The sequence below is a fragment of the Zingiber officinale genome, chromosome 10A (assembly GCF_018446385.1).
Source record: "Zingiber officinale cultivar Zhangliang chromosome 10A, Zo_v1.1, whole genome shotgun sequence".
NCBI classification, from domain to species: domain Eukaryota; kingdom Viridiplantae; phylum Streptophyta; class Magnoliopsida; order Zingiberales; family Zingiberaceae; genus Zingiber; species Zingiber officinale.
The window spans coordinates 97059535-97068044 of record NC_056004.1 but is presented as its reverse complement, the minus strand read 5'-3'; the positions used below and the strand labels follow the sequence as shown (position 1 = coordinate 97068044).

General features: G+C 36.0%; 1 long non-coding RNA gene across 1 annotated transcript; it reads right to left on the bottom strand.

Annotated features, from left to right (window-relative positions):
* Positions 1-5922: 5922 nt before the first annotated feature.
* LOC122026386 lies at positions 5923-7818 on the bottom strand. Its single transcript, XR_006124138.1, has 2 exons — positions 7497-7818; positions 5923-7334 (listed from the first exon to the last, which is right to left on the bottom strand). It is a non-coding gene; the product is annotated as an uncharacterized LOC122026386 (long non-coding RNA).
* Positions 7819-8510: the final 692 nt, after the last annotated feature.

Below are 8510 nucleotides of genomic sequence, written 5' to 3'. Positions count from 1 at the left end.
TCCCTCCGCCGCGAGTCCTCTACTGCCTAGAATTTGATGTTGATTTCTCCTTTGATGATTTTAATCTCTTCCCACATCCCTTAGTTCGTACTACATAAGGATCGATAATACCAAGTGTCTCATCCAAGGATTTTTTTTTTTTGACTTCTATCACTGCATGTTGTATTAATGGACATCTCTTGAATTTTATTGTAGATACAATTAAATTGTTCTTCCAAGAAGGTTGTCCTCTCATTACTCAAAGATGCATCATCAACTAACACTGAAGCTTTATAGGACAACCTCGAGTGCCTCGACATCAAATATCTTTTTGAATCTGGATCATCAATGACATTTTGCTCTCCTAAAGCATATATTGCTCCAACTTTTGCATATCGCGTCCATCGTTTGAGTATATACATATCAGGCAAATGAAACACTTGGTTGATACGAAAAAAAGCTAACATATGTCTACATGAAATGCCCTCAAACTCAAATTTTGTGTAGCTACATGATATGCAATCCCTTTGTTTGTCATGCATGAGCACTCTTGATTTTGAGGAAGAGGAACTTTGAAATTTCATCACGTGGTAAACTGCTGAGGCAACTCCTGTACATGTCTGTTGCACATAATAACTATGACTCTCGATTATTTCATTTTGAAATTCGAGCCATTTCTTTTTTGTACAGCTTAACCATTTGACTTTCCATTGGCCAGGTTGTATTAAGTTTGAGATTCTCATTCATATCAATATGGTCCGTAACTAACTCATTGTGTCTTTGGTGTCTCAGTGCTCTATTAAAACGTTTGATAAAATCCATTAATGAGTTCTTATTTGAGACATATTTCTTGAAAAATGCATGTGACCCTTCAGATCTTTGGCTACTTGATGCTGGCACCCATCTGTGTCGCAATTCATACATCAAGGACAACCAATCATTTTTCTCTAAGTTAGCTTCCTTGATAGTCTCTTCCCATGACTTTTCAAAATTATCAGGTGTTGTAGAATTTGCAATGACGTTCTTTATGCTGTGATAATGGTTTCGAAAAGTTAAAGGGTCTAATTTTTCTGGGAATTTGTTCAATATGTGCCACAAACAATAGCGATGCACTGTTTGAGGCAAAACCTATGCAATAGCTTTTGTCATTGCAGGATCCTGATCAGTGATGATAATGTTTGGTGCACCTTTATGCATGGCTTCTAAGAACTTTGTAAGCAATCAAACAAAAGACTCAATTTTCTTATCACTAAGAAACCCGCAACCAAAAAGAATTGTCTGATGATGATGATTAACTCCTACAAATGGTGTCAAAATCAAACCATATTTGTTGGTGTTATAAGTTGTATCAAATACAATAGCATTACCAAATACACTATATGCCCTTCTTGATACATGATCAGCCCAAAAACACCTACTAGATCTGTTATCTAAATCAGTCTCGTAGGCAAAGAAAGAAGCTAAATTCTTCTCTTGCTCAGATGTAAAAAACTCGATAAGTGTTTCAGCATCAATACCCTTTTGTTCATCCCTTAGATTTCTCTCAAAGTTTCTAATATCAGTTTCTGTACAACCTACCCATTCAGGGTCTCCATACTCTATCTCTAATAAACGCATTTGTTGACAAGTTGGTACATTGGTCTCTGAAAATTGTTTTGTCAATACTTTTTTGGCTGCCGAAACACTACGATGTGAGCGTAGCAAATGCACCTTTGATGGAGTCGAGAGTGGATGATTATAAGCTTCTATAAAGTTACAAATAACCCAATCCGGTCCCATCTGTTTCTTGTCAAATGTAATATTTGTCTCACAACCCGTTCTAACTGTGCCATGTGCTCTTTCCCTTATTTGTTGATCATGGTTTGGATGTTTATTGTGTCACATTAGATCTGTATGCCATTCTTTAAAGCATACAATTCGTTTCCATGTCACTTCATTTGTTATTTTGTTTTTCCTGCTCGTGCTATTCCTTGAACTAAATCCGGCTTCTCGTGCATATTGGTTATAGAACGAATATGCATCCTCTAGAGATGAGAATTCCATTCCAATTTTTGACTTTCGATCATCTGCAACTTGGGGAATGAATTCCTGATCATCAACTTTATTTTCTTCCATTTCTGGGCGCCCTCGCATATTATTTGACAATAGATAAATAAATAAAAACGGTTCCAATTAATAGAATAAAATAAAAGTGATTCTGATATAAATACATCATCAAATCATAAACATGATATAAATAAAAAAACTCTTCCAATAAAAGTGATTATGATATAGATGCATCAAATTCTAACAGAACATCATCTAAGTTAAACATGAAATTGAATGTCAAGAATACAACTATAGGTGAAATGAGCAAGAAATATTATTAAAAAACAGCAACGTCAATGAACATCATGACTGGAAATTATATAAATTGGGTAAAAAATTCTTGAAAGGACATACATACATGGTCTTTCCATAGGCATAGGCATAGACATAGGCATAAGCATAGATAGTGACAAATCAAGTACACGTTGCTCATGAGAGAAAACATTATTAGGATGAAAAGTGATACACTATGTAGCCTTACATTTCTAATATTTAGAAGTCACTATATCAACACTGGTAAGTAAAACACTTTTTATATGATATATTAGTCTCAACTATATATATTTTAATAATTGAATAAAAAAGACAAAACAAATGTCAATTGATCAAGTTAATGACTAGGAATGGAACTCCTAATCCAAGTAGTCAATTATATTATAAATCTAATTTTATCAACTAGCAATTATCAACCCTAAAACATGACTATAATTTTAGCATACATCATAGTAAAATAAACTAGGAATAGAAAACAAGCTGAGCCAAGACAAACATGATTGTATTCAAAAGCAATCTAACTTTAACCAAGGATCCCCCTATGTAAGAGATCAGAATGTTGAATTGGCAAATTCAATAGACCTGCTCATAAACGAGACTAGAGAAGAACAATAAAACAACTTATGACAAACTTTTACATCAACAAAAACCAGAGAAAACGATCACAATTCGAACGGAGCTATAATTAGAAAAATGATACGAAGTATCCTTTAACTATGCAGACAAATACTTGCTCATTTATGTGAAACGGCTAGTACAATTGAAAATAATAAAAAGAAGAAGAACTACTACTTGCTTAGGTAGGAGGGGACTTGCGGCGGCGACAAGAGAGTGGAGAGACCAGCGCTTGGCAAGGGAGATAGCAGCGCTCGACGAGGGAGATAGCAGCGCTCGGCGAGGGAGAGAGCAGATCTCGGCGAGGGAGAGAGCAGCGCTCGGCGAGGGAGAGAGCAGCAGATCTCAGATCTCGGCGAGGGAGAGAACTGGCGAGGGAGAGAGCAGCAGATCTCAGATCACGACGAGGGAGAGAGCAACAGATCTCAGATCTCGACGAGGGAGAGAGCAGCGCTCGACGAGGGAGAGAGCAGATCTCGAGGACGGGAGAGAGCAACGCTAGGGTTGCGTTTTTTTCTTTTTTCTCACGCGTTGCAGTTTCATTCATTTTCATTTGCAACGCTGCTGATGTGGACGGCACCGCACGGCGCCGCACCATAAGCACCGCAGCACAAAATTTTTTTTCTCTCTCTCTATATATATATAGAAAGAGAATTGATCTGTTGTAGATCGCCTGCTATAGAATTGTGGAATCACCTACCGTTTATATATATATATATATATATATATATAGAGAGAGAGAGAGAGAGAGAGAGAGAGAGGTTTGATATGTTAAGCGACGCTTTGTGTGCGCCCATGAGCGAAATCCAACATGGGCTATTTGACGCGGCCAAAATTCAATTTTTTTAATCTCTCTTATCTGCATGTAACAACTTTTCTCTATTTCTTTTTAAATTAAAATGATATTTTATCTGCTCTCTCATATTATTACATGTAAAAAATTATTGTGGCAGTGATGATACAACGTTGTAGCAGCTATTATGCAGAAGTTGTTACAACTTGTAGCAGTTACTATGCAATAGCTGCAACAACGGTGCAGTAGCTGCTATAATGATGCAGTAGTTGCTACAACGGTGCAGAAGCTGCTACAACAATGCAGAAACTGCTACAACGGTACAGTAGCTGTTACAACGGTGCAGTAGCTGCTACAACGGTACAGAAGCTGTTACAACGGTGCAATAGCTGCTACAATGGTGCAGTAGCTGCTACAACATAGCAGCTACACAATAACACCGTTACACGTTATAACAACTACTATACAGAAGCTGCTACAATGTGTAGCAGTTATTGTGTAGTAGCTGCTACAACGTTGTAGCAGTTATATCGCCTTTAAAAATTAGCAACACAGTGATTGTTGCATGCAATCAGATGAGAGAGAAACGAGAATTTTATAGTTGTTGCATGCAAATGAGAATATAGATGAGAGAGAAAAGTTGTTACATGAAGATGAAAGAGAAATAAAAAAAATAGATTTTGACCACGTCATATAGCCCACGTCGAATTTTGCTCATGATCGTGCACAAAGTATCGCTTATATATATATATATATAAATCAATTTGTTTATAAAGAAGAACACTATACTCTATTAGTATTAAAATTTTTAATCTTGAACGATATAACCCAAGAGGAAAGTTTGAATCATAAATGGAAACTCTTATTAAAAGAAGTCTAAACTGTAGAGAAATTTTTTTAAACTCAAATTTATTATAACCTAATTCCTAAATTTTAAAATCATAAACCATAAATATATCTAAAATAAATAAATAAAAAATAAAAAATAATAAAGAAATAAAGAATTGGGGCGATCCAGGCGTCTTAACGATATTAAAAAAAAAATCCTAAGGATCTCTAATATAGATGCGCACGAATCCACAAGAACGAAGTTGCAACAGAACAATTAATTAATTTATATATATATATATATATATATATATATATATATATATATATATATATATATATATATATATATATATATATATATATATATGATTTAGAATTTAGGATTTAATATTTAGAGTTTAGTATTTTGTTAATCTTTCTTTTAGGGGGTGTTTGGTTAAATGATGAGAACGACTATGAGTATGGATTTGATAGTAGGGTAGAATGAGAATAGGAATGGAAATGAAATCCATCAAGTTATATGGATTTAGTGATTCCTATAAATCTAGTAATCATTCCCAAAATGTCATTCCCAAACCCACAATCCAAACACTATTTTTTATTATCATTCCATTATCTCATTTTCAAACTCATCAACCAAATACCCCCTTAGTAGCCTCTAACATCGTTTTAGGGAATTAAGTAGGCGCCGACAATTTTTCTAATCGCATCCATCTAATTGACCAACTCCAGCTTAGTTTGATTGAGAAAAATGGCTTCGACTCGTATCGTCCAAATTCAACTCAGGCGACGGAAAGATTCCAAGCTTTCATAAATGGACAGCCTCACGCAACGGGAAACTTCAGTAGAAAGGTCACCAACATTCCTAAATCCTAAGCATCCTGTTGACGGTTGTAAACAAATCAAACAAAGTCTTGCGATGTTCTCTAATAATAAAATTTTTATTAATATATATGATTTGTAAATATTATTCGTGCGATCTTATATTAAACAAACATAAATAAATTCTTATCAAATCAAATATTAAATTTGTTCATGAATATTCAATTCATTTATAATCTATACCTGTTGTTCTTTTTCCCAATGTCTTTTGGACTCTTCAATTCATCTACAATCTAGATCTGTTGTTCTTTTTCCCAATGTCTTTGGACTCTCTACTCCTCGAATTTTTGACATTAATTAATTCGAACTTGTTTGACAAAACAAACCATTCTAAAGTACCTTTTCTGGTTGGTTTTATACTCTCAAAAAAACACCTAATGATAATGAATAGTGTTAATTTTATTTTTCAAAAAAAAAAAACAAACAAACAAACAAACAAAGCTCTCCAAGCCACCAAAAAGATCATCACAAGTTTCTTATCCGTGGTATTTAATTTTTGCAATTATCCAGGCAAAACGAATATTATCATAATCAATATAAACCATAGTTGTATAAGCTAACCACTCTTGGACAGGTAACCAATCTTTGCCCCACAAGAAGTAGCAAAACACCTCTTAAGGATACAGAAGTATGGAGGTTTCTGACAACTTAAGCTTGGGGGATAAGTAGTGAAACAGGATGTCTGGTATTCTGATCTTACCAATGTAAGCAATTGAGAGAAAAACATAGCTGACGCTGCTAAAAAAAAAACAAATGAGCAGCTTTAAGTTTGCAGAACCACCAAAAGAAGTCTAGGAAAAGTCCTTGTTCTAGGAGAGCAGCAGGTCTCAGCCATACTAGAACTCAATCAGGAGGTCTCAGCCATAGGCTAGATTGGAGGTCTTAGCCATGAGGTCTTAGTTAGCTTGGAGGTCTCGGCCAGGGATTTCAGCCAGACTGGAGGTCTCGACCAAGAAGTCTCAGCCAGATCGAAGGTAACTAGACTGGAGGTCTCGACTAGAAGGTCTTAGCCAAATTAGAGGTCTCGGACGGAGTTCTCAGTCAGTATCGGCCAGACTTGAGGTCTCAATTTGATTACAATGGGGAAACATTTTCTAACTACTTAAGCTTGGGGGATAAGTATCATAGCAGGAGGTTTAGTATTCTGATCTTACCAATGTAAGCAATCAAGAGGAAAAAAAAATCCTAATAAGTGAAACACAAATCAGGACTCCAAAAAGGGGCTATTACTTCAGACAAGTGGTCAAACAAAATGGACAAGAAGTTTGTAAAAGATAATTAATGATAAGGCCCAGAAGGCTGGCAATGTTCTCAAACTAGTCAAAGAAAAAGTGGTTAACAATTTTAAGAATAAGTGGTTAAACAATCAAAGTTTGTGTGCACAAACACAAAAGTATTCAGATATTAAGAAAATCACCCCAATTCAAAGAAAAAAAAGTACCTTTGTTGTACCTTATAAATCTAGACCAAGGCCAATCTGAGTGGGATACATGGTTCTAAGCCAAGGCTGAAGCCCCAAAGAACACAAAGCTGGGCAATTCGACAGTAATTTATGTATGCTTTTTTTTTTTCAATTAATGAGCCAATGAAATGACATGAACAAATTCATTCAGAGCATTTTAGCACGTATATTGTCTCCCAATGGATCCACCAGACTCTAGCAAAATTATAACTGAAGCTGCTAGTGTAGAAACACAACACAAAAATGTTACATTAACAATGAATAGGGATTCTAATTCCATATCCACCCAAAGAAGATCAAGAAACTGCAAAGGGAAAGCTGAAAATGTTCGTTTAACGATTCAAACAAACAGAAACGCATATTAATCTGAAAACCTTGAATCCTCCGCCTCCTTCATCAGAAGCGAAAACACTATCGTATGCAAGCAAAACAAAGTAAATGTGGTGTAGGTCAAAGAATCCTATTAATTTCACCACCAAGTCGCCCGAAACAGGCGAGCAAAGCCGCAAATTCCGAAAGGCGGTGATTTAAGAAATTAGATAAAGAAGATCAAAAACCCCTAATTCCCCTTACCATGAGCACCGATCGACGAACAATACCAGATCAGCGATGTCAGATTTAAACAACTCACAATTTCCTAATGGGCAAAATACATATTCGATTCGACGATGAGATTAAAGAAACAAAAAAAATAGAGGTATGTTTAGGGAACTCACCGTGACGACGAGCTGGCGAGCCAAAGCTAGGAAACTCCAGGCGTTCTCCTAGGCGCCGCCCGTGCCTCCGTCGAAACGATCGCCGGGGAGGTCGGCGTCCACGCCTTCCATTTCCCCGACAAAGAGCGATCTCGCCGACCGCTTTGCAATCAGAATTAGAAAGAAATCAGTCGTCCGCCTTTTATATAGTGCTTCTAGTACATTCTCTTGATATATTATTATTATTATTATTATTATAGCAATTATCTATTATTATTATTTATCATCATCTGGATATAAAATTATTATTTTTCATTTTATTGAAGATTAAATTGTAGTTATTTAGATTTGAACTCTCGTACACTACATCACGTATTAGTGAAATTTCTTATCTAATTTGTTTATCGACAAATCAATTAGCTTGATACGGATGATATTGAAAAGCCTCCAATGGTCAAGCATTTTTTATTGATGGGGTTGTCAATGAATGTGACTGTGGGAAATCGATAGGATTTTACACTCGGAAAGATTAAAAGATTTGTTGCCGATCGACTCTATCTTCTTTAATTGGGCTTGATTCAATTGGTTGGTCGGATTCTCCTGACTCTAAGGGCTGACATTCTATGAGGAAACACCCTTAGCTAGCTCAAGAATGTTCTTTCGATTGATTTCTCCTTATTCATAAGAATCATGCTTCCTCGATATAATTGGCCGACCGAGAGCTTCTCTGATGGGATTCATCTGACAGTAGGATTGTAGTTCCCCTCAAATCCTCATGGATGAATAGATACATCTTTCAACCGACTCACTCAAAACCTTGGGTCGGGCTCCCATACCTTATATTAGCCCATTGGCCCCACTAAGATTCCTCTTGTAAGGGCTTGCCCCCAAA